The sequence below is a fragment of the Equus caballus genome, chromosome 27, assembly GCF_041296265.1.
Source record: "Equus caballus isolate H_3958 breed thoroughbred chromosome 27, TB-T2T, whole genome shotgun sequence".
In the NCBI taxonomy this organism is placed as follows: Eukaryota; Metazoa; Chordata; class Mammalia; order Perissodactyla; family Equidae; genus Equus; species Equus caballus.
The window spans coordinates 17,447,602-17,473,433 of record NC_091710.1 but is presented as its reverse complement, the minus strand read 5'-3'; positions in this window follow the sequence as shown (position 1 = coordinate 17,473,433).

The window sequence follows — 25,832 nt, the reverse complement described above, 5'->3', positions numbered from 1 at the left end:
CAGTCCAATCTCCTTTGCTCTGTGTGTGTTTGTCATTGTTTTTATCTTCTGCTTAGGAGTGAGCTCACACGGTGTTTGCCTTTCTCCCTCTGATTTATTTCACTTCACATAATACCCTCAAGGTCCATCCACGTTGTCACAAATGGCCGGATCTCATCATTTCTTAGGGCCGAGTAGCATTCCATTGTGTATACATACCACATCTTCTTTATCCGTTCTTCCCTTGATGGGCACCTAGGTTGCTTCCAAGTTCTGGCTGTTGTGAATAACGCTGCGGTGAACCTAGGGGTGCATGTGTCTTTCTGCATTGGTGTTTTCAAGTTCTTTGGATAAATACCCAGCAGTGGGCTAGCTGGATCATATATACGGTAGATGTGTTCCTCGTTTTCTGAGGATACCCCATACTGCTTTCCATAGTGGCGGCACCAGTCTGCCGTCGCACCAGCAGTGCGGGAGAGTTCCCTTCTCTCCACATCCTCTCTCCGACACTTGTCTCTTGTCTTGTTAATTAGAGCCATTCTGACCAGAGGAAGGTGACATCTCCTTGTAGTTGTGGTTTGCATTCCTCTGATCGCTAATGATGTTGAGCCCCTTTCCATATGCCTGTTGGCCATCCGTATACCTTCTTTGGAGAAATCACTGCTCAGATCTTTGGCCCGCCTTTTTAATTGGGTTGTTGATTTTTTTTTTTTTTTTTTTTTTGCTGTTGAGATGTATGAGTTCTTTCTGTATTTGGGATATTAACCCCTTATCCGATATACGGTTTGCAAGTATCTTCTCCCAGTTGTTAGGTTGTGTTTTGGTTTTGTGGATGGTTTCCTTTGCGGTGCAGAAGATTTTTTTTACTTTGACGTAGTCCCATTTGTTCATTTTGTGTTTTGTTTCCATTGCCCAGTCAGACGTGGTACTTGAAAGTAGGCTGCTAAGACTGATGTCAAAGAGGATACTGCCTATGTTTTCTTCTAGACGTTGCATGGTTTCGGGTGTGACATTGAAGTAAAAGCCGAGGGAGGAGGCTGCAGTTCCCCCCAGAGCGAGCGTAGCGGGGACCCTGCGTCCCTGTCAGCGCACCTTCCCGCACCGCGAAGGTCCGAAGCGTGTGGGCGGGGCCGCAGGAGTTCTCCCAGGAGGGTGTCCCCGTCGCTGTCCGGAGTCCACCGCCAGAGGGGGGGCGGGGCAACGGCCGGGCAGCGTCTGGGCGGCGGCGCGCGCGCCAGGAGAGGAGCGCGCGGCTGCTGGGCCGCCGTCCTGGGAGGCGTGGGAGGCGTCGGCGAGCCGCGCCTGCCTGCCCAGAGCCGAGCCCGGCGGAGTCCGGCCGCGCGGTGCTGCTCTCTCCCGGGCCGGGCTCGTCCATTCCGCCGGCGTCCGTGGACGCCGCTCCGTGTCCCCGCTGGGCACAGCAGCCCGGGCCCTCCACAGCCACGGCCGCTAGCCTGAGGAGGCCGTCCTTCAGCTCCCGCTCTTCCTGCTCGCCGGACACGGACGACCAGGGCGCCCGCGAAGATGATTCCATCTGGGAGAGGTACCTGGGGGCGTGGGCCTGGGGGCTGGTGGGAGGCGAGCGTGTCCCTGAGAAATAGGATTGTGCGCCGAGAGGTGCCCGTCAGGTGGCGGGACAGCTGTGCGGCGCGGGGAGCGAGGGGGTCTCTTCGTGCGCTTCAGGCGTTCGTGGAACGGGCGGTGTGTGCCGGGCACGGGGCCAGCCTGGGCATGCGGTGCCCGGGAGTCGGGCGCTGAAGCGCCACCCGTGGTCTGGGCTTCTTGGAAGGACAGACGCGAAGTCGATAAGGACACTGGTCTCGATGCGTTCTGAGGAGTGCAGGTCTCCCTCTTTTCGAGGCTACGTTCCGTTGGGGTTTTCATGAAGCCTGTTGTGGCCCTGAAGCTCAGGCCGGTTCAGGGGAAGTGGCCTGTCGAGGGCCACATCATATTTGTGTGCAGAGCCAGTGCTTTCCAAAGCCCTTGAGTGTGCAGAAGTCTACCTGTCAGGGGTGCAGTGGGGGCTGTCCGGGCAGCATTGTGAGCACAGGTCTGTGCCCCACACTTGAAAGTATGGAAAAGAAAGCGGGAGGCTGGAGGGTGCTCCGTTCGTTCCCTCCTTCCACAGAGAGCCTGGAGAGTTGACTTTGGGACAAGTCCTTCCTTTCCTCTGGTCGGTGCGTGTTCAGTGGTCTGGACACTTGGTGAGCAAGGCTGACAGGCTGTTTGACGTACTGGGCCTCACAGCCTGGTTGGAAAGGACAGAGAGGCAGCAACCAATTACCTAGGAGGTACGTAAAAGCAATTTTGTGTTGAGTGTTGAGAAATAAGGCATTTCCTGTTAGACTTTGTGACTTAGGCGGTGATATTGAAGCTGAGAGCAGATGCCGAAAAGAAAAGGAGGACTTGTGCGGGAGAGTGTTGGGACAGGGCAAGGGAGGAGTATGGCCTGTCAGAGGAGCTGAAAGAATGCCCTGGAGACTGGGGCCGCCGCGTAGGGACTGTAGGGTGGGGAAAACAAAACTTTTCGATTGAGGCTGGCGCTTTCTATAGGGTTTTGGAGACTAAGCGTGGTGATTCAGAACGTGGACTCTGGAGCCACACTCTGTCAAATGGGTCCTGGCTCTGCCACCTACGGGCTGTGTGAACTTGGGCAAGTTACTGGACCATTGTGTGTGTCAGTTTCCTGATCTGTAAAACGGGGTTGATTATCATACACACTCCATAGGTGAGTGTAGAGGTGAGAGGATATTTCATATCCCTAAAGTACTTAGAGCAGCGTCTGGCCTTTAGTAGGCGTTAGTAGTGGTTGATTGAGTAAATGGATAAACGCATACATAAGCATTAAAGGCTTGGAGGCTGGGGCTGGCCCCGTGGCCGAGTGGTTAAGTTCGCGCGCTCCGCTGCAGGCGGCCCAGTGTTTCGTCGGTTCGAATCCTGGGCGCGGACATGGCACTGCTCGTCAGACCACGCTGAGGCAGCGTCCCACATGCCACAACTAGAGGAACCCACAACGAAGAATACACAACTATGTACCGGGGGGGCTTTGGGGAGTAAAAGGAAAAAATAAAAATCTTTAAAAAAAAAAAAAAAAAAGGCTTGGAGGCTGTCCCTGGTGAAACGTGTGAACTGGAATGGATTACAGCCAACTTTGTTTCCTTTCCAGCTTGCAGTTGCTACTGACCGCATCTGCAGGACTGTGGAATTAGAAATAATCTCCCTCGACTTGGCGGCTCTTGGTAAAACAATCTAATGCTGTCCAAATTATCCCAGGGAAATAAAAGCCTTTTCAGTAGCATAGTAGGGTTAGGCTTATGTCATATGTATTGTTTATATTGCTTTGTTTAGTGTTTGTGGGTAACTTTTTTTTTTTTTTTTTTTTGCAAAGCTGCTCGGTTAGCTATGAAATGGTTCAGACCCAGAGAAAAGTAGAGAGCCGTGTAAGCAGAGCACGCCTTTCCTTGACTCTCTGTCGAGAGCTTTTGTGATTCCAGCCGCTCTCTGCCTCAGACACGGTGCCCTCTGCGTGTGCAGTCATCTAAACAGTGCGGGGTCTGGGACCGTGGAGAAGCCAAGGCAGTATAGTCATGCTTTGCTTAACAGTGGGGATAAGCTCTGAGGAGTAGGTCATGGTCAGGCAATCTGGAGACTGTGCAAACACCACCGAGTTCCTCAACCTGGATGGCAGAGCCTCCTACACACCTAGGCCATGTGGGACTAATCTGATGGGAGCCCCGTTGTTGACTGAAACGTCCCGATGTAGGGCACGACTGTACTTCCCAACTCCAAGGGCACGGAAGTGTAGCCTGTGGGGCTTTTGAGAAGAACAGAGACGCTCAAGGCCTACTCTGGACCCACTGACGCAGAATCTACTGGGATAGTTCCCGGCTTTAAAGACCAGACGTAGTCCTCCTCTGCAGACATCTCCTCGACGGTTTTTCACACTGGGTTTTCCCTCATCTGAGAAAACAGGCCAAGAGATCGTGAGGATCCATAATTAGTGTTTTAATACGTTTGGCAGGACTCAGTGTTTTTCACGTTCTGTGATACTGGGATCTGCATCTCCGCTGTAATGTGTTAAACCTTCAAATCTCGTCCAAAAGCCGTGTCATTACCTAGAGAATCCTTCTGTGACTTGCAGGCGGATTGCCATCTTTCTGCTTCCGCCGCCTCACCTTTAAAATGGGGAGAATACCGGTAACCTACCTTTTGGATGTGAGGATTAAATGAGACAGTTGGTGCAAAGCAGTCGGCACAGGATCTGGCACAAAGTGAAGCCTTCAATAAATTATGATTACAGTAGTTGTGATTTCCCTCCAGTCGGAATATGGTTTAGTTGAAGTTAGTGGCTGTGTCACAGCTGTGTCTCAGGCTGGTGTCTGCCGCCCTGAGCTAAGCCATACAAATCCCTAGAATAACTTTTCAAAAGCCTGTTAGCCTCTTGAGGCTCCTACGCTTCTTTATTTTGTTTTGTTTTATTTTATTTTGTTTTTTTTTTTATTGCAGTAACAGTGGATTCTAACATTATATAGCTTTCAGATGTACGTTGTAATATATTTCGAATTCTGTGTAGATTACATCGTGTTCACCCCCCGAAAACTATAGTCCGTCACCTCACATGGGAGCCTCATCACCCCTTTTGCTCTCTCCCCTCCCCCCTCCCCCTATGGTAACCACCAGTCCAATCTCCTTTGCTCTGTGTGTGTTTGTCATTGTTTTTATCTTCTGCTTAGGAGTGAGCTCACACGGTGTTTGCCTTTCTCCCTCTGATTTATTTCACTTCACATAATACCCTCAAGGTCCATCCACGTTGTCACAAATGGCCGGATCTCATCATTTCTTAGGGCCGAGTAGCATTCCATTGTGTATACATACCACATCTTCTTTATCCGTTCTTCCCTTGATGGGCACCTAGGTTGCTTCCAAGTTCTGGCTGTTGTGAATAACGCTGCGGTGAACCTAGGGGTGCATGTGTCTTTCTGCATTGGTGTTTTCAAGTTCTTTGGATAAATACCCAGCAGTGGGCTAGCTGGATCATATATACGGTAGATGTGTTCCTCGTTTTCTGAGGATACCCCATACTGCTTTCCATAGTGGCGGCACCAGTCTGCCGTCGCACCAGCAGTGCGGGAGAGTTCCCTTCTCTCCACATCCTCTCTCCGACACTTGTCTCTTGTCTTGTTAATTAGAGCCATTCTGACCAGAGGAAGGTGACATCTCCTTGTAGTTGTGGTTTGCATTCCTCTGATCGCTAATGATGTTGAGCCCCTTTCCATATGCCTGTTGGCCATCCGTATACCTTCTTTGGAGAAATCACTGCTCAGATCTTTGGCCCGCCGTTTTAATTGGGTTGTTGATTTTTTTTTTTTTTTTTTTTTTGCTGTTGAGATGTATGAGTTCTTTCTGTATTTGGGATATTAACCCCTTGTCCGATATACGGTTTGCAAGTATCTTCTCCCAGTTGTTAGGTTGTGTTTTGGTTTTGTGGATGGTTTCCTTTGCGGTGCAGAAGATTTTTTTTACTTTGACGTAGTCCCATTTGTTCATTTTGTGTTTTGTTTCCATTGCCCAGTCAGACGTGGTACTTGAAAGTAGGCTGCTAAGACTGATGTCAAAGAGGATACTGCCTATGTTTTCTTCTAGACGTTGCATGGTTTCGGGTGTGACATTGAAGTAAAAGCCGAGGGAGGAGGCTGCAGTTCCCCCCAGAGCGAGCGTAGCGGGGACCCTGCGTCCCTGTCAGCGCACCTTCCCGCACCGCGAAGGTCCGAAGCGTGTGGGCGGGGCCGCAGGAGTTCTCCCAGGAGGGTGTCCCCGTCGCTGTCCGGAGTCCACCGCCAGAGGGGGGGCGGGGCAACGGCCGGGCAGCGTCTGGGCGGCGGCGCGCGCGCCAGGAGAGGAGCGCGCGGCTGCTGGGCCGCCGTCCTGGGAGGCGTGGGAGGCGTCGGCGAGCCGCGCCTGCCTGCCCAGAGCCGAGCCCGGCGGAGTCCGGCCGCGCGGTGCTGCTCTCTCCCGGGCCGGGCTCGTCCGTTCCGCCGGCGTCCGTGGACGCCGCTCCGTGTCCCCGCTGGGCACAGCAGCCCGGGCCCTCCACAGCCACGGCCGCTAGCCTGAGGAGGCCGTCCTTCAGCTCCCGCTCTTCCTGCTCGCCGGACACGGACGACCAGGGCGCCCGCGAAGATGATTCCATCTGGGAGAGGTACCTGGGGGCGTGGGCCTGGGGGCTGGTGGGAGGCGAGCGTGTCCCTGAGAAATAGGATTGTGCGCCGAGAGGTGCCCGTCAGGTGGCGGGACAGCTGTGCGGCGCGGGGAGCGAGGGGCTCTCTTCGTGCGCTTCAGGCGTTCGTGGAACGGGCGGTGTGTGCCGGGCACGGGGCCAGCCTGGGCATGCGGTGCCCGGGAGTCGGGCGCTGAAGCGCCACCCGTGGTCTGGGCTTCTTGGAAGGACAGACGCGAAGTCGATAAGGACACTGGTCTCGATGCGTTCTGAGGAGTGCACGTCTCCCTCTTTTCGAGGCTACGTTCCGTTGGGGTTTTCATGAAGCCTGTTGTGGCCCTGAAGCTCAGGCCGGTTCAGGGGAAGTGGCCTGTCGAGGGCCACATCATATTTGTGTGCAGAGCCAGTGCTTTCCAAAGCCCTTGAGTGTGCAGAAGTCTACCTGTCAGGGGTGCAGTGGGGGCTGTCCGGGCAGCATTGTGAGCACAGGTCTGTGCCCCACACTTGAAAGTATGGAAAAGAAAGCGGGAGGCTGGAGGGTGCTCCGTTCGTTCCCTCCTTCCACAGAGAGCCTGGAGAGTTGACTTTGGGACAAGTCCTTCCTTTCCTCTGGTCGGTGCGTGTTCAGTGGTCTGGACACTTGGTGAGCAAGGCTGACAGGCTGTTTGACGTACTGGGCCTCACAGCCTGGTTGGAAAGGACAGAGAGGCAGCAACCAATTACCTAGGAGGTACGTAAAAGCAATTTTGTGTTGAGTGTTGAGAAATACGGCATTTCCTGTTAGACTTTGTGACTTAGGCGGTGATGTTGAAGCTGAGAGCAGATGCCGAAAAGAAAAGGAGGACTTGTGCGGGAGAGTGTTGGGACAGGGCAAGGGAGGAGTATGGCCTGTCAGAGGAGCTGAAAGAATGCCCTGGAGACTGGGGCCGCCGCGTAGGGACTGTAGGGTGGGGAAAACAAAACTTTTCGATTGAGGCTGGCGCTTTCTATAGGGTTTTGGAGACTAAGCGTGGTGATTCAGAACGTGGACTCTGGAGCCACACTCTGTCAAATGGGTCCTGGCTCTGCCACCTACGGGCTGTGTGAACTTGGGCAAGTTACTGGACCATTGTGTGTGTCAGTTTCCTGATCTGTAAAACGGGGTTGATTATCATACACACTCCATAGGTGAGTGTAGAGGTGAGAGGATATTTCATATCCCTAAAGTACTTAGAGCAGCGTCTGGCCTTTAGTAGGCGTTAGTAGTGGTTGATTGAGTAAATGGATAAACGCATACATAAGCATTAAAGGCTTGGAGGCTGGGGCTGGCCCCGTGGCCGAGTGGTTAAGTTCGCGCGCTCCGCTGCAGGCGGCCCAGTGTTTCGTCGGTTCGAATCCTGGGCGCGGACATGGCACTGCTCGTCAGACCACGCTGAGGCAGCGTCCCACATGCCACAACTAGAGGAACCCACAACGAAGAATACACAACTATGTACCGGGGGGGCTTTGGGGAGTAAAAGGAAAAAATAAAAATCTTAAAAAAAAAAAAAAAAAAAGGCTTGGAGGCTGTCCCTGGTGAAACGTGTGAACTGGAATGGATTACAGCCAACTTTGTTTCCTTTCCAGCTTGCAGTTGCTACTGACCGCATCTGCAGGACTGTGGAATTAGAAATAATCTCCCTCGACTTGGCGGCTCTTGGTAAAACAATCTAATGCTGTCCAAATTATCCCAGGGAAATAAAAGCCTTTTCAGTAGCATAGTAGGGTTAGGCTTATGTCATATGTATTGTTTATATTGGTTTGTTTAGTGTTTGTGGGTAACTTTTTTTTTTTTTTTTTTTGCAAAGCTGCTCGGTTAGCTATGAAATGGTTCAGACCCAGAGAAAAGTAGAGAGCCGTGTAAGCAGAGCACGCCTTTCCTTGACTCTCTGTCGAGAGCTTTTGTGATTCCAGCCGCTCTCTGCCTCAGACACGGTGCCCTCTGCGTGTGCAGTCATCTAAACAGTGCGGGGTCTGGGACCGTGGAGAAGCCAAGGCAGTATAGTCATGCTTTGCTTAACAGTGGGGATAAGCTCTGAGGAGTAGGTCATGGTCAGGCAATCTGGAGACTGTGCAAACACCACCGAGTTCCTCAACCTGGATGGCAGAGCCTCCTACACACCTAGGCCATGTGGGACTAATCTGATGGGAGCCCCGTTGTTGACTGAAACGTCCCGATGTAGGGCACGACTGTACTTCCCAACTCCAAGGGCACGGAAGTGTAGCCTGTGGGGCTTTTGAGAAGAACAGAGACGCTCAAGGCCTACTCTGGACCCACTGACGCAGAATCTACTGGGATAGTTCCCGGCTTTAAAGACCAGACGTAGTCCTCCTCTGCAGACATCTCCTCGACGGTTTTTCACACTGGGTTTTCCCTCATCTGAGAAAACAGGCCAAGAGATCGTGAGGATCCATAATTAGTGTTTTAATACGTTTGGCAGGACTCAGTGTTTTTCACGTTCTGTGATACTGGGATCTGCATCTCCGCTGTAATGTGTTAAACCTTCAAATCTCGTCCAAAAGCCGTGTCATTACCTAGAGAATCCTTCTGTGACTTGCAGGCGGATTGCCATCTGTCTGCTTCCGCCGCCTCACCTTTAAAATGGGGAGAATACCGGTAACCTACCTTTTGGATGTGAGGATTAAATGAGACAGTTGGTGCAAAGCAGTCGGCACAGGATCTGGCACAAAGTGAAGCCTTCAATAAATTATGATTACAGTAGTTGTGATTTCCCTCCAGTCGGAATATGGTTTAGTTGAAGTTAGTGGCTGTGTCACAGCTGTGTCTCAGGCTGGTGTCTGCCGCCCTGAGCTAAGCCATACAAATCCCTAGAATAACTTTTCAAAAGCCTGTTAGCCTCTTGAGGCTCCTACGCTTCTTTATTTTGTTTTGTTTTATTTTATTTTGTTTTTTTTTTTATTGCAGTAACAGTGGATTCTAACATTATATAGCTTTCAGATGTACGTTGTAATATATTTCGAATTCTGTGTAGATTACATCGTGTTCACCCCCCGAAAACTATAGTCCGTCACCTCACATGGGAGCCTCATCACCCCTTTTGCTCTCTCCCCTCCCCCCTCCCCCTATGGTAACCACCAGTCCAATCTCCTTTGCTCTGTGTGTGTTTGTCATTGTTTTTATCTTCTGCTTAGGAGTGAGCTCACACGGTGTTTGCCTTTCTCCCTCTGATTTATTTCACTTCACATAATACCCTCAAGGTCCATCCACGTTGTCACAAATGGCCGGATCTCATCATTTCTTAGGGCCGAGTAGCATTCCATTGTGTATACATACCACATCTTCTTTATCCGTTCTTCCCTTGATGGGCACCTAGGTTGCTTCCAAGTTCTGGCTGTTGTGAATAACGCTGCGGTGAACCTAGGGGTGCATGTGTCTTTCTGCATTGGTGTTTTCAAGTTCTTTGGATAAATACCCAGCAGTGGGCTAGCTGGATCATATATACGGTAGATGTGTTCCTCGTTTTCTGAGGATACCCCATACTGCTTTCCATAGTGGCGGCACCAGTCTGCCGTCACACCAGCAGTGCGGGAGAGTTCCCTTCTCTCCACATCCTCTCTCCGACACTTGTCTCTTGTCTTGTTAATTAGAGCCATTCTGACCAGAGGAAGGTGACATCTCCTTGTAGTTGTGGTTTGCATTCCTCTGATCGCTAATGATGTTGAGCCCCTTTCCATATGCCTGTTGGCCATCCGTATACCTTCTTTGGAGAAATCACTGCTCAGATCTTTGGCCCGCCGTTTTAATTGGGTTGTTGATTTTTTTTTTTTTTTTTTTTTTTGCTGTTGAGATGTATGAGTTCTTTCTGTATTTGGGATATTAACCCCTTGTCCGATATACGGTTTGCAAGTATCTTCTCCCAGTTGTTAGGTTGTGTTTTGGTTTTGTGGATGGTTTCCTTTGCGGTGCAGAAGATTTTTTTTACTTTGACGTAGTCCCATTTGTTCATTTTGTGTTTTGTTTCCATTGCCCAGTCAGACGTGGTACTTGAAAGTAGGCTGCTAAGACTGATGTCAAAGAGGATACTGCCTATGTTTTCTTCTAGACGTTGCATGGTTTCGGGTGTGACATTGAAGTAAAAGCCGAGGGAGGAGGCTGCAGTTCCCCCCAGAGCGAGCGTAGCGGGGACCCTGCGTCCCTGTCAGCGCACCTTCCCGCACCGCGAAGGTCCGAAGCGTGTGGGCGGGGCCGCAGGAGTTCTCCCAGGAGGGTGTCCCCGTCGCTGTCCGGAGTCCACCGCCAGAGGGGGGGCGGGGCAACGGCCGGGCAGCGTCTGGGCGGCGGCGCGCGCGCCAGGAGAGGAGCGCGCGGCTGCTGGGCCGCCGTCCTGGGAGGCGTGGGAGGCGTCGGCGAGCCGCGCCTGCCTGCCCAGAGCCGAGCCCGGCGGAGTCCGGCCGCGCGGTGCTGCTCTCTCCCGGGCCGGGCTCGTCCGTTCCGCCGGCGTCCGTGGACGCCGCTCCGTGTCCCCGCTGGGCACAGCAGCCCGGGCCCTCCACAGCCACGGCCGCTAGCCTGAGGAGGCCGTCCTTCAGCTCCCGCTCTTCCTGCTCGCCGGACACGGACGACCAGGGCGCCCGCGAAGATGATTCCATCTGGGAGAGGTACCTGGGGGCGTGGGCCTGGGGGCTGGTGGGAGGCGAGCGTGTCCCTGAGAAATAGGATTGTGCGCCGAGAGGTGCCCGTCAGGTGGCGGGACAGCTGTGCGGCGCGGGGAGCGAGGGGGTCTCTTCGTGCGCTTCAGGCGTTCGTGGAACGGGCGGTGTGTGCCGGGCACGGGGCCAGCCTGGGCATGCGGTGCCCGGGAGTCGGGCGCTGAAGCGCCACCCGTGGTCTGGGCTTCTTGGAAGGACAGACGCGAAGTCGATAAGGACACTGGTCTCGATGCGTTCTGAGGAGTGCACGTCTCCCTCTTTTCGAGGCTACGTTCCGTTGGGGTTTTCATGAAGCCTGTTGTGGCCCTGAAGCTCAGGCCGGTTCAGGGGAAGTGGCCTGTCGAGGGCCACATCATATTTGTGTGCAGAGCCAGTGCTTTCCAAAGCCCTTGAGTGTGCAGAAGTCTACCTGTCAGGGGTGCAGTGGGGGCTGTCCGGGCAGCATTGTGAGCACAGGTCTGTGCCCCACACTTGAAAGTATGGAAAAGAAAGCGGGAGGCTGGAGGGTGCTCCGTTCGTTCCCTCCTTCCACAGAGAGCCTGGAGAGTTGACTTTGGGACAAGTCCTTCCTTTCCTCTGGTCGGTGCGTGTTCAGTGGTCTGGACACTTGGTGAGCAAGGCTGACAGGCTGTTTGACGTACTGGGCCTCACAGCCTGGTTGGAAAGGACAGAGAGGCAGCAACCAATTACCTAGGAGGTACGTAAAAGCAATTTTGTGTTGAGTGTTGAGAAATACGGCATTTCCTGTTAGACTTTGTGACTTAGGCGGTGATGTTGAAGCTGAGAGCAGATGCCGAAAAGAAAAGGAGGACTTGTGCGGGAGAGTGTTGGGACAGGGCAAGGGAGGAGTATGGCCTGTCAGAGGAGCTGAAAGAATGCCCTGGAGACTGGGGCCGCCGCGTAGGGACTGTAGGGTGGGGAAAACAAAACTTTTCGATTGAGGCTGGCGCTTTCTATAGGGTTTTGGAGACTAAGCGTGGTGATTCAGAACGTGGACTCTGGAGCCACACTCTGTCAAATGGGTCCTGGCTCTGCCACCTACGGGCTGTGTGAACTTGGGCAAGTTACTGGACCATTGTGTGTGTCAGTTTCCTGATCTGTAAAACGGGGTTGATTATCATACACACTCCATAGGTGAGTGTAGAGGTGAGAGGATATTTCATATCCCTAAAGTACTTAGAGCAGCGTCTGGCCTTTAGTAGGCGTTAGTAGTGGTTGATTGAGTAAATGGATAAACGCATACATAAGCATTAAAGGCTTGGAGGCTGGGGCTGGCCCCGTGGCCGAGTGGTTAAGTTCGCGCGCTCCGCTGCAGGCGGCCCAGTGTTTCGTCGGTTCGAATCCTGGGCGCGGACATGGCACTGCTCGTCAGACCACGCTGAGGCAGCGTCCCACATGCCACAACTAGAGGAACCCACAACGAAGAATACACAACTATGTACCGGGGGGGCTTTGGGGAGTAAAAGGAAAAAATAAAAATCTTTAAAAAAAAAAAAAAAAAAAGGCTTGGAGGCTGTCCCTGGTGAAACGTGTGAACTGGAATGGATTACAGCCAACTTTGTTTCCTTTCCAGCTTGCAGTTGCTACTGACCGCATCTGCAGGACTGTGGAATTAGAAATAATCTCCCTCGATTTGGCGGCTCTTGGTAAAACAATCTAATGCTGTCCAAATTATCCCAGGGAAATAAAAGCCTTTTCAGTAGCATAGTAGGATTAGGCTTATGTCATATGTATTGTTTATATTGGTTTGTTTAGTGTTTGTGGGTAACTTTTTTTTTTTTTTTTTTTTGCAAAGCTGCTCGGTTAAAAAAGGCAGAATAGCTATGAAATGGTTCAGACCCAGAGAAAAGTAGAGAGCCGTGTAAGCAGAGCACGCCTTTCCTTGACTCTCTGTCGAGAGCTTTTGTGATTCCAGCTGCTCTCTGCCTCAGACACGGTGCCCTCTGCGTGTGCAGTCATCTAAACAGTGCGGGGTCTGGGACCGTGGAGAAGCCAAGGCAGTATAGTCATGCTTTGCTTAACAGTGGGGATAAGCTCTGAGGAGTAGGTCATGGTCAGGCAATCTGGAGACTGTGCAAACACCACCGAGTTCCTCAACCTGGATGGCAGAGCCTCCTACACACCTAGGCCATGTGGGACTAATCTGATGGGAGCCCCGTTGTTGACTGAAACGTCCCGATGTAGGGCACGACTGTACTTCCCAACTCCAAGGGCACGGAAGTGTAGCCTGTGGGGCTTTTGAGAAGAACAGAGACGCTCAAGGCCTACTCTGGACCCACTGACGCAGAATCTACTGGGATAGTTCCCGGCTTTAAAGACCAGACGTAGTCCTCCTCTGCAGACATCTCCTCGACGGTTTTTCACACTGGGTTTTCCCTCATCTGAGAAAACAGGCCAAGAGATCGTGAGGATCCATAATTAGTGTTTTAATACGTTTGGCAGGACTCAGTGTTTTTCACGTTCTGTGATACTGGGATCTGCATCTCCGCTGTAATGTGTTAAACCTTCAAATCTCGTCCAAAAGCCGTGTCATTACCTAGAGAATCCTTCTGTGACTTGCAGGCGGATTGCCATCTGTCTGCTTCCGCCGCCTCACCTTTAAAATGGGGAGAATACCGGTAACCTACCTTTTGGATGTGAGGATTAAATGAGACAGTTGGTGCAAAGCAGTCGGCACAGGATCTGGCACAAAGTGAAGCCTTCAATAAATTATGATTACAGTAGTTGTGATTTCCCTCCAGTCGGAATATGGTTTAGTTGAAGTTAGTGGCTGTGTCACAGCTGTGTCTCAGGCTGGTGTCTGCCGCCCTGAGCTAAGCCATACAAATCCCTAGAATAACTTTTCAAAAGCCTGTTAGCCTCTTGAGGCTCCTACGCTTCTTTATTTTGTTTTGTTTTATTTTATTTTGTTTTTTTTTTTATTGCAGTAACAGTGGATTCTAACATTATATAGCTTTCAGATGTACGTTGTAATATATTTCGAATTCTGTGTAGATTACATCGTGTTCACCCCCCGAAAACTATAGTCCGTCACCTCACATGGGAGCCTCATCACCCCTTTTGCTCTCTCCCCTCCCCCCTCCCCCTATGGTAACCACCAGTCCAATCTCCTTTGCTCTGTGTGTGTTTGTCATTGTTTTTATCTTCTGCTTAGGAGTGAGCTCACACGGTGTTTGCCTTTCTCCCTCTGATTTATTTCACTTCACATAATACCCTCAAGGTCCATCCACGTTGTCACAAATGGCCGGATCTCATCATTTCTTAGGGCCGAGTAGCATTCCATTGTGTATACATACCACATCTTCTTTATCCGTTCTTCCCTTGATGGGCACCTAGGTTGCTTCCAAGTTCTGGCTGTTGTGAATAACGCTGCGGTGAACCTAGGGGTGCATGTGTCTTTCTGCATTGGTGTTTTCAAGTTCTTTGGATAAATACCCAGCAGTGGGCTAGCTGGATCATATATACGGTAGATGTGTTCCTCGTTTTCTGAGGATACCCCATACTGCTTTCCATAGTGGCGGCACCAGTCTGCCGTCGCACCAGCAGTGCGGGAGAGTTCCCTTCTCTCCACATCCTCTCTCCGACACTTGTCTCTTGTCTTGTTAATTAGAGCCATTCTGACCAGAGGAAGGTGACATCTCCTTGTAGTTGTGGTTTGCATTCCTCTGATCCCTAATGATGTTGAGCCCCTTTCCATATGCCTGTTGGCCATCCGTATACCTTCTTTGGAGAAATCACTGCTCAGATCTTTGGCCCGCCTTTTTAATTGGGTTGTTGATTTTTTTTTTTTTTTTTTTTTTTTGCTGTTGAGATGTATGAGTTCTTTCTGTATTTGGGATATTAACCCCTTGTCCGATATACGGTTTGCAAGTATCTTCTCCCAGTTGTTAGGTTGTGTTTTGGTTTTGTGGATGGTTTCCTTTGCGGTGCAGAAGATTTTTTTTACTTTGACGTAGTCCCATTTGTTCATTTTGTGTTTTGTTTCCATTGCCCAGTCAGACGTGGTACTTGAAAGTAGGCTGCTAAGACTGATGTCAAAGAGGATACTGCCTATGTTTTCTTCTAGACGTTGCATGGTTTCGGGTGTGACATTGAAGTAAAAGCCGAGGGAGGAGGCTGCAGTTCCCCCCAGAGCGAGCGTAGCGGGGACCCTGCGTCCCTGTCAGCGCACCTTCCCGCACCGCGAAGGTCCGAAGCGTGTGGGCGGGGCCGCAGGAGTTCTCCCAGGAGGGTGTCCCCGTCGCTGTCCGGAGTCCACCGCCAGAGGGGGGGCGGGGCAACGGCCGGGCAGCGTCTGGGCGGCGGCGCGCGCGCCAGGAGAGGAGCGCGCGGCTGCTGGGCCGCCGTCCTGGGAGGCGTGGGAGGCGTCGGCGAGCCGCGCCTGCCTGCCCAGAGCCGAGCCCGGCGGAGTCCGGCCGCGCGGTGCTGCTCTCTCCCGGGCCGGGCTCGTCCGTTCCGCCGGCGTCCGTGGACGCCGCTCCGTGTCCCCGCTGGGCACAGCAGCCCGGGCCCTCCACAGCCACGGCCGCTAGCCTGAGGAGGCCGTCCTTCAGCTCCCGCTCTTCCTGCTCGCCGGACACGGACGACCAGGGCGCCCGCGAAGATGATTCCATCTGGGAGAGGTACCTGGGGGCGTGGGCCTGGGGGCTGGTGGGAGGCGAGCGTGTCCCTGAGAAATAGGATTGTGCGCCGAGAGGTGCCCGTCAGGTGGCGGGACAGCTGTGCGGCGCGGGGAGCGAGGGGGTCTCTTCGTGCGCTTCAGGCGTTCGTGGAACGGGCGGTGTGTGCCGGGCACGGGGCCAGCCTGGGCATGCGGTGCCCGGGAGTCGGGCGCTGAAGCGCCACCCGTGGTCTGGGCTTCTTGGAAGGACAGACGCGAAGTCGATAAGGACACTGGTCTCGATGCGTTCTGAGGAGTGCACGTCTCCCTCTTTTCGAGGCTACGTTCCGTTGGGGTTTTCATGAAGCCTGTTGTGGCCCTGAAGCTCAGGCCGGTTCAGGGGAAGTGGCCTGTCGAGGGCCACATCATATTTGTGTGCAGAGCCAGTGCTTTCCAAAGCCCTTGAGTGTGCAGAAGTCTACCTGTCAGGGGTGCAGTGGGGGCTGTCCGGGCAGCATTGTGAGCACAGGTCTGTGCCCCACACTTGAAAGTATGGAAAAGAAAGCGGGAGGCTGGAGGGTGCTCCGTTCGTTCCCTCCTTCCACAGAGAGCCTGGAGAGTTGACTTTGGGACAAGTCCTTCCTTTCCTCTGGTCGGTGCGTGTTCAGTGGTCTGGACACTTGGTGAGCAAGGCTGACAGGCTGTTTGACGTACTGGGCCTCACAGCCTGGTTGGAAAGGACAGAGAGGCAGCAACCAATTACCTAGGAGGTACGTAAAAGCAATTTTGTGTTGAGTGTTGAGAAATACGGCATTTCCTGTTAGACTTTGTGACTTAGGCGGTGATGTTGAAGCTGAGAGCAGATGCCGAAAAGAAAAGGAGGACTTGTGCGGGAGAGTGTTGGGACAGGGCAAGGGAGGAGTATGGCCTGTCAGAGGAGCTGAAAGAATGCCCTGGAGACTGGGGCCGCCGCGTAGGGACTGTAGGGTGGGGAAAACAAAACTTTTCGATTGAGGCTGGCGCTTTCTATAGGGTTTTGGAGACTAAGCGTGGTGATTCAGAACGTGGACTCTGGAGCCACACTCTGTCAAATGGGTCCTGGCTCTGCCACCTACGGGCTGTGTGAACTTGGGCAAGTTACTGGACCATTGTGTGTGTCAGTTTCCTGATCTGTAAAACGGGGTTGATTATCATACACACTCCATAGGTGAGTGTAGAGGTGAGAGGATATTTCATATCCCTAAAGTACTTAGAGCAGCGTCTGGCCTTTAGTAGGCGTTAGTAGTGGTTGATTGAGTAAATGGATAAACGCATACATAAGCATTAAAGGCTTGGAGGCTGGGGCTGGCCCCGTGGCCGAGTGGTTAAGTTCGCGCGCTCCGCTGCAGGCGGCCCAGTGTTTCGTCGGTTCGAATCCTGGGCGCGGACATGGCACTGCTCGTCAGACCACGCTGAGGCAGCGTCCCACATGCCACAACTAGAGGAACCCACAACGAAGAATACACAACTATGTACCGGGGGGGCTTTGGGGAGTAAAAGGAAAAAATAAAAATCTTTAAAAAAAAAAAAAAAAAAAGGCTTGGAGGCTGTCCCTGGTGAAACGTGTGAACTGGAATGGATTACAGCCAACTTTGTTTCCTTTCCAGCTTGCAGTTGCTACTGACCGCATCTGCAGGACTGTGGAATTAGAAATAATCTCCCTCGACTTGGCGGCTCTTGGTAAAACAATCTAATGCTGTCCAAATTATCCCAGGGAAATAAAAGCCTTTTCAGTAGCATAGTAGGGTTAGGCTTATGTCATATGTATTGTTTATATTGGTTTGTTTAGTGTTTGTGGGTAACTTTTTTTTTTTTTTTTTTTTTTTTTTGCAAAGCTGCTCGGTTAAAAAAGGCAGATTAGCTATGAAATGGTTCAGACCCAGAGAAAAGTAGAGAGCCGTGTAAGCAGAGCACGCCTTTCCTTGACTCTCTGTCGAGAGCTTTTGTGATTCCAGCCGCTCTCTGCCTCAGACACGGTGCCCTCTGCGTGTGCAGTCATCTAAACAGTGCGGGGTCTGGGACCGTGGAGAATCCAAGGCAGTATAGTCATGCTTTGCTTAACAGTGGGGATAAGCTCTGAGGAGTAGGTCATGGTCAGGCAATCTGGAGACTGTGCAAACACCACCGAGTTCCTCAACCTGGATGGCAGAGCCTCCTACACACCTAGGCCATGTGGGACTAATCTGATGGGAGCCCCGTTGTTGACTGAAACGTCCCGATGTAGGGCACGACTGTACTTCCCAACTCCAAGGGCACGGAAGTGTAGCCTGTGGGGCTTTTGAGAAGAACAGAGACGCTCAAGGCCTACTCTGGACCCACTGACGCAGAATCTACTGGGATAGTTCCCGGCTTTAAAGACCAGACGTAGTCCTCCTCTGCAGACATCTCCTCGACGGTTTTTCACACTGGGTTTTCCCTCATCTGAGAAAACAGGCCAAGAGATCGTGAGGATCCATAATTAGTGTTTTAATACGTTTGGCAGGACTCAGTGTTTTTCACGTTCTGTGATACTGGGATCTGCATCTCCGCTGTAATGTGTTAAACCTTCAAATCTCGTCCAAAAGCCGTGTCATTACCTAGAGAATCCTTCTGTGACTTGCAGGCGGATTGCCATCTTTCTGCTTCCGCCGCCTCACCTTTAAAATGGGGAGAATACCGGTAACCTACCTTTTGGATGTGAGGATTAAATGAGACAGTTGGTGCAAAGCAGTCGGCACAGGATCTGGCACAAAGTGAAGCCTTCAATAAATTATGATTACAGTAGTTGTGATTTCCCTCCAGTCGGAATATGGTTTAGTTGAAGTTAGTGGCTGTGTCACAGCTGTGTCTCAGGCTGGTGTCTGCCGCCCTGAGCTAAGCCATACAAATCCCTAGAATAACTTTTCAAAAGCCTGTTAGCCTCTTGAGGCTCCTACGCTTCTTTATTTTGTTTTGTTTTATTTTATTTTGTTTTTTTTTTTATTGCAGTAACAGTGGATTCTAACATTATATAGCTTTCAGATGTACGTTGTAATATATTTCGAATTCTGTGTAGATTACATCGTGTTCACCCCCCGAAAACTATAGTCCGTCACCTCACATGGGAGCCTCATCACCCCTTTTTGCTCTCTCCCCTCCCCCCTCCCCCTATGGTAACCACCAGTCCAATCTCCTTTGCTCTGTGTGTGTTTGTCATTGTTTTTATCTTCTGCTTAGGAGTGAGCTCACACGGTGTTTGCCTTTCTCCCTCTGATTTATTTCACTTCACATAATACCCTCAAGGTCCATCCACGTTGTCACAAATGGCCGGATCTCATCATTTCTTAGGGCCGAGTAGCATTCCATTGTGTATACATACCACATCTTCTTTATCCGTTCTTCCCTTGATGGGCACCTAGGTTGCTTCCAAGTTCTGGCTGTTGTGAATAACGCTGCGGTGAACCTAGGGGTGCATGTGTCTTTCTGCATTGGTGTTTTCAAGTTCTTTGGATAAATACCCAGCAGTGGGCTAGCTGGATCATATATACGGTAGATGTGTTCCTCGTTTTCTGAGGATACCCCATACTGCTTTCCATAGTGGCGGCACCAGTCTGCCCTCGCACCAGCAGTGCGGGAGAGTTCCCTTCTCTCCACATCCTCTCTCCGACACTTGTCTCTTGTCTTGTTAATTAGAGCCATTCTGACCAGAGGAAGGTGACATCTCCTTGTAGTTGTGGTTTGCATTCCTCTGATCGCTAATGATGTTGAGCCCCTTTCCATATGCCTGTTGGCCATCCGTATACCTTCTTTGGAGAAATCACTGCTCAGATCTTTGGCCCGCCTTTTTAATTGGGTTGTTGATTTTTTTTTTTTTTTTTTTTTGCTGTTGAGATGTATGAGTTCTTTCTGTATTTGGGATATTAACCCCTTGTCCGATATACGGTTTGCAAGTATCTTCTCCCAGTTGTTAGGTTGTGTTTTGGTTTTGTGGATGGTTTCCTTTGCGGTGCAGAAGATTTTTTTTACTTTGACGTAGTCCCATTTGTTCAGTTTGTGTTTTGTTTCCATTGCCCAGTCAGACGTGGTACTTGAAAGTAGGCTGCTAAGACTGATGTCAAAGAGGATACTGCCTATGTTTTCTTCTAGACGTTGCATGGTTTCGGGTGTGACATTGAAGTAAAAGCCGAGGGAGGAGGCTGCAGTTCCCCCCAGAGCGAGCGTAGCGGGGACCCTGCGTCCCTGTCAGCGCACCTTCCCGCACCGCGAAGGTCCGAAGCGTGTGGGCGGGGCCGCAGGAGTTCTCCCAGGAGGGTGTCCCCGTCGCTGTCCGGAGTCCACCGCCAGAGGGGGGGCGGGGCAACGGCCGGGCAGCGTCTGGGCGGCGGCGCGCGCGCCAGGAGAGGAGCGCGCGGCTGCTGGGCCGCCGTCCTGGGAGGCGTGGGAGGCGTCGGCGAGCCGCGCCTGCCTGCCCAGAGCCGAGCCCGGCGGAGTCCGGCCGCGCGGTGCTGCTCTCTCCCGGGCCGGGCTCGTCCGTTCCGCCGGCGTCCGTGGACGCCGCTCCGTGTCCCCGCTGGGCACAGCAGCCCGGGCCCTCCACAGCCACGGCCGCTAGCCTGAGGAGGCCGTCCTTCAGCTCCCGCTCTTCCTGCTCGCCGGACACGGACGACCAGGGCGCCCGCGAAGATGATTCCATCTGGGAGAGGTACCTGGGGGCGTGGGCCTGGGGGCTGGTGGGAGGCGAGCGTGTCCCTGAGAAATAGGATTGTGCGCCGAGAGGTGCCCGTCAGGTGGCGGGACAGCTGTGCGGCGCGGGGAGCGAGGGGGTCTCTTCGTGCGCTTCAGGCGTTCGTGGAACGGGCGGTGTGTGCCGGGCACGGGGCCAGCCTGGGCATGCGGTGCCCGGGAGTCGGGCGCTGAAGCGCCACCCGTGGTCTGGGCTTCTTGGAAGGACAGACGCGAAGTCGATAAGGACACTGGTCTCGATGCGTTCTGAGGAGTGCACGTCTCCCTCTTTTCGAGGCTACGTTCCGTTGGGGTTTTCATGAAGCCTGTTGTGGCCCTGAAGCTCAGGCCGGTTCAGGGGAAGTGGCCTGTCGAGGGCCACATCATATTTGTGTGCAGAGCCAGTGCTTTCCAAAGCCCTTGAGTGTGCAGAAGTCTACCTGTCAGGGGTGCAGTGGGGGCTGTCCGGGCAGCATTGTGAGCACAGGTCTGTGCCCCACACTTGAAAGTATGGAAAAGAAAGCGGGAGGCTGGAGGGTGCTCCGTTCGTTCCCTCCTTCCACAGAGAGCCTGGAGAGTTGACTTTGGGACAAGTCCTTCCTTTCCTCTGGTCGGTGCGTGTTCAGTGGTCTGGACACTTGGTGAGCAAGGCTGACAGGCTGTTTGACGTACTGGGCCTCACAGCCTGGTTGGAAAGGACAGAGAGGCAGCAACCAATTACCTAGGAGGTACGTAAAAGCAATTTTGTGTTGAGTGTTGAGAAATACGGCATTTCCTGTTAGACTTTGTGACTTAGGCGGTGATGTTGAAGCTGAGAGCAGATGCCGAAAAGAAAAGGAGGACTTGTGCGGGAGAGTGTTGGGACAGGGCAAGGGAGGAGTATGGCCTGTCAGAGGAGCTGAAAGAATGCCCTGGAGACTGGGGCCGCCGCGTAGGGACTGTAGGGTGGGGAAAACAAAACTTTTCGATTGAGGCTGGCGCTTTCTATAGGGTTTTGGAGACTAAGCGTGGTGATTCAGAACGTGGACTCTGGAGCCACACTCTGTCAAATGGGTCCTGGCTCTGCCACCTACGGGCTGTGTGAACTTGGGCAAGTTACTGGACCATTGTGTGTGTCAGTTTCCTGATCTGTAAAACGGGGTTGATTATCATACACACTCCATAGGTGAGTGTAGAGGTGAGAGGATATTTCATATCCGTAAAGTACTTAGAGCAGCGTCTGGCCTTTAGTAGGCGTTAGTAGTGGTTGATTGAGTAAATGGATAAACGCATACATAAGCATTAAAGGCTTGGAGGCTGGGGCTGGCCCCGTGGCCGAGTGGTTAAGTTCGCGCGCTCCGCTGCAGGCGGCCCAGTGTTTCGTCGGTTCGAATCCTGGGCGCGGACATGGCACTGCTCGTCAGACCACGCTGAGGCAGCGTCCCACATGCCACAACTAGAGGAACCCACAACGAAGAATACACAACTATGTACCGGGGGGGCTTTGGGGAGTAAAAGGAAAAAATAAAAATCTTTAAAAAAAAAAAAAAAAAAGGCTTGGAGGCTGTCCCTGGTGAAACGTGTGAACTGGAATGGATTACAGCCAACTTTGTTTCCTTTCCAGCTTGCAGTTGCTACTGACCGCATCTGCAGGACTGTGGAATTAGAAATAATCTCCCTCGACTTGGCGGCTCTTGGTAAAACAATCTAATGCTGTCCAAATTATCCCAGGGAAATAAAAGCCTTTTCAGTAGCATAGTAGGGTTAGGCTTATGTCATATGTATTGTTTATATTGGTTTGTTTAGTGTTTGTGGGTAACTTTTTTTTTTTTTTTTTTTTGCAAAGCTGCTCGGTTAGCTATGAAATGGTTCAGACCCAGAGAAAAGTAGAGAGCCGTGTAAGCAGAGCACGCCTTTCCTTGACTCTCTGTCGAGAGCTTTTGTGATTCCAGCCGCTCTCTGCCTCAGACACGGTGCCCTCTGCGTGTGCAGTCATCTAAACAGTGCGGGGTCTGGGACCGTGGAGAATCCAAGGCAGTATAGTCATGCTTTGCTTAACAGTGGGGATAAGCTCTGAGGAGTAGGTCATGGTCAGGCAATCTGGAGACTGTGCAAACACCACCGAGTTCCTCAACCTGGATGGCAGAGCCTCCTACACACCTAGGCCATGTGGGACTAATCTGATGGGAGCCCCGTTGTTGACTGAAACGTCCCGATGTAGGGCACGACTGTACTTCCCAACTCCAAGGGCACGGAAGTGTAGCCTGTGGGGCTTTTGAGAAGAACAGAGACGCTCAAGGCCTACTCTGGACCCACTGACGCAGAATCTACTGGGATAGTTCCCGGCTTTAAAGACCAGACGTAGTCCTCCTCTGCAGACATCTCCTCGACGGTTTTTCACACTGGGTTTTCCCTCTTCTGAGAAAACAGGCCAAGAGATCGTGAGGATCCATAATTAGTGTTTTAATACGTTTGGCAGGACTCAGTGTTTTTCACGTTCTGTGATACTGGGATCTGCATCTCCGCTGTAATGTGTTAAACCTTCAAATCTCGTCCAAAAGCCGTGTCATTACCTAGAGAATCCTTCTGTGACTTGCAGGCGGATTGCCATCTTTCTGCTTCCGCCGCCTCACCTTTAAAATGGGGAGAATACCGGTAACCTACCTTTTGGATGTGAGGATTAAATGAGACAGTTGGTGCAAAGCAGTCGGCACAGGATCTGGCACAAAGTGAAGCCTTCAATAAATTATGATTACAGTAGTTGTGATTTCCCTCCAGTCGGAATATGGTTTAGTTGAAGTTAGTGGCTGTGTCACAGCTGTGTCTCAGGCTGGTGTCTGCCGCCCTGAGCTAAGCCATACAAATCCCTAGAATAACTTTTCAAAAGCCTGTTAGCCTCTTGAGGCTCCTACGCTTCTTTATTTTGTTTTGTTTTATTTTATTTTGTTTTTTTTTATTGCAGTAACAGTGGATTCTAACATTATATAGCTTTCAGATGTACGTTGTAATATATTTCGAATTCTGTGTAGATTACATCGTGTTCACCCCCCGAAAACTATAGTCCGTCACCTCACATGGGAGCCTCATCACCCCTTTTGCTCTCTCCCCTCCCCCCTCCCCCTATGGTAACCACCAGTCCAATCTCCTTTGCTCTGTGTGTGTTTGTCATTGTTTTTATCTTCTGCTTAGGAGTGAGCTCACACGGTGTTTGCCTTTCTCCCTCTGATTTATTTCACTTCACATAATACCCTCAAGGTCCATCCACGTTGTCACAAATGGCCGGATCTCATCATTTCTTAGGGCCGAGTAGCATTCCATTGTGTATACATACCACATCTTCTTTATCCGTTCTTCCCTTGATGGGCACCTAGGTTGCTTCCAAGTTCTGGCTGTTGTGAATAACGCTGCGGTGAACCTAGGGGTGCATGTGTCTTTCTGCATTGGTGTTTTCAAGTTCTTTGGATAAATACCCAGCAGTGGGCTAGCTGGATCATATATACGGTAGATGTGTTCCTCGTTTTCTGAGGATACCCCATACTGCTTTCCATAGTGGCGGCACCAGTCTGCCGTCGCACCAGCAGTGCGGGAGAGTTCCCTTCTCTCCACATCCTCTCTCCGACACTTGTCTCTTGTCTTGTTAATTAGAGCCATTCTGACCAGAGGAAGGTGACATCTCCTTGTAGTTGTGGTTTGCATTCCTCTGATCCCTAATGATGTTGAGCCCCTTTCCATATGCCTGTTGGCCATCCGTATACCTTCTTTGGAGAAATCACTGCTCAGATCTTTGGCCCGCCTTTTTAATTGGGTTGTTGATTTTTTTTTTTTTTTTTTTTTTTTGCTGTTGAGATGTATGAGTTCTTTCTGTATTTGGGATATTAACCCCTTGTCCGATATACGGTTTGCAAGTATCTTCTCCCAGTTGTTAGGTTGTGTTTTGGTTTTGTGGATGGTTTCCTTTGCGGTGCAGAAGATTTTTTTTACTTTGACGTAGTCCCATTTGTTCAGTTTGTGTTTTGTTTCCATTGCCCAGTCAGACGTGGTACTTGAAAGTAGGCTGCTAAGACTGATGTCAAAGAGGATACTGCCTATGTTTTCTTCTAGACGTTGCATGGTTTCGGGTGTGACATTGAAGTAAAAGCCGAGGGAGGAGGCTGCAGTTCCCCCCAGAGCGAGCGTAGCGGGGACCCTGCGTCCCTGTCAGCGCACCTTCCCGCACCGCGAAGGTCCGAAGCGTGTGGGCGGGGCCGCAGGAGTTCTCCCAGGAGGGTGTCCCCGTCGCTGTCCGGAGTCCACCGCCAGAGGGGGGGCGGGGCAACGGCCGGGCAGCGTCTGGGCGGCGGCGCGCGCGCCAGGAGAGGAGCGCGCGGCTGCTGGGCCGCCGTCCTGGGAGGCGTGGGAGGCGTCGGCGAGCCGCGCCTGCCTGCCCAGAGCCGAGCCCGGCGGAGTCCGGCCGCGCGGTGCTGCTCTCTCCCGGGCCGGGCTCGTCCGTTCCGCCGGCGTCCGTGGACGCCGCTCCGTGTCCCCGCTGGGCACAGCAGCCCGGGCCCTCCACAGCCACGGCCGCTAGCCTGAGGAGGCCGTCCTTCAGCTCCCGCTCTTCCTGCTCGCCGGACACGGACGACCAGGGCGCCCGCGAAGATGATTCCATCTGGGAGAGGTACCTGGGGGCGTGGGCCTGGGGGCTGGTGGGAGGCGAGCGTGTCCCTGAGAAATAGGATTGTGCGCCGAGAGGTGCCCGTCAGGTGGCGGGACAGCTGTGCGGCGCGGGGAGCGAGGGGCTCTCTTCGTGCGCTTCAGGCGTTCGTGGAACGGGCGGTGTGTGCCGGGCACGGGGCCAGCCTGGGCATGCGGTGCCCGGGAGTCGGGCGCTGAAGCGCCACCCGTGGTCTGGGCTTCTTGGAAGGACAGACGCGAAGTCGATAAGGACACTGGTCTCGATGCGTTCTGAGGAGTGCAGGTCTCCCTCTTTTCGAGGCTACGTTCCGTTGGGGTTTTCATGAAGCCTGTTGTGGCCCTGAAGCTCAGGCCGGTTCAGGGGAAGTGGCCTGTCGAGGGCCACATCATATTTGTGTGCAGAGCCAGTGCTTTCCAAAGCCCTTGAGTGTGCAGAAGTCTACCTGTCAGGGGTGCAGTGGGGGCTGTCCGGGCAGCATTGTGAGCACAGGTCTGTGCCCCACACTTGAAAGTATGGAAAAGAAAGCGGGAGGCTGGAGGGTGCTCCGTTCGTTCCCTCCTTCCACAGAGAGCCTGGAGAGTTGACTTTGGGACAAGTCCTTCCTTTCCTCTGGTCGGTGCGTGTTCAGTGGTCTGGACACTTGGTGAGCAAGGCTGACAGGCTGTTTGACGTACTGGGCCTCACAGCCTGGTTGGAAAGGACAGAGAGGCAGCAACCAATTACCTAGGAGGTACGTAAAAGCAATTTTGTGTTGAGTGTTGAGAAATACGGCATTTCCTGTTAGATTTTGTGACTTAGGCGGTGATGTTGAAGCTGAGAGCAGATGCCGAAAAGAAAAGGAGGACTTGTGCGGGAGAGTGTTGGGACAGGGCAAGGGAGGAGTATGGCCTGTCAGAGGAGCTGAAAGAATGCCCTGGAGACTGGGGCCGCCGCGTAGGGACTGTAGGGTGGGGAAAACAAAACTTTTCGATTGA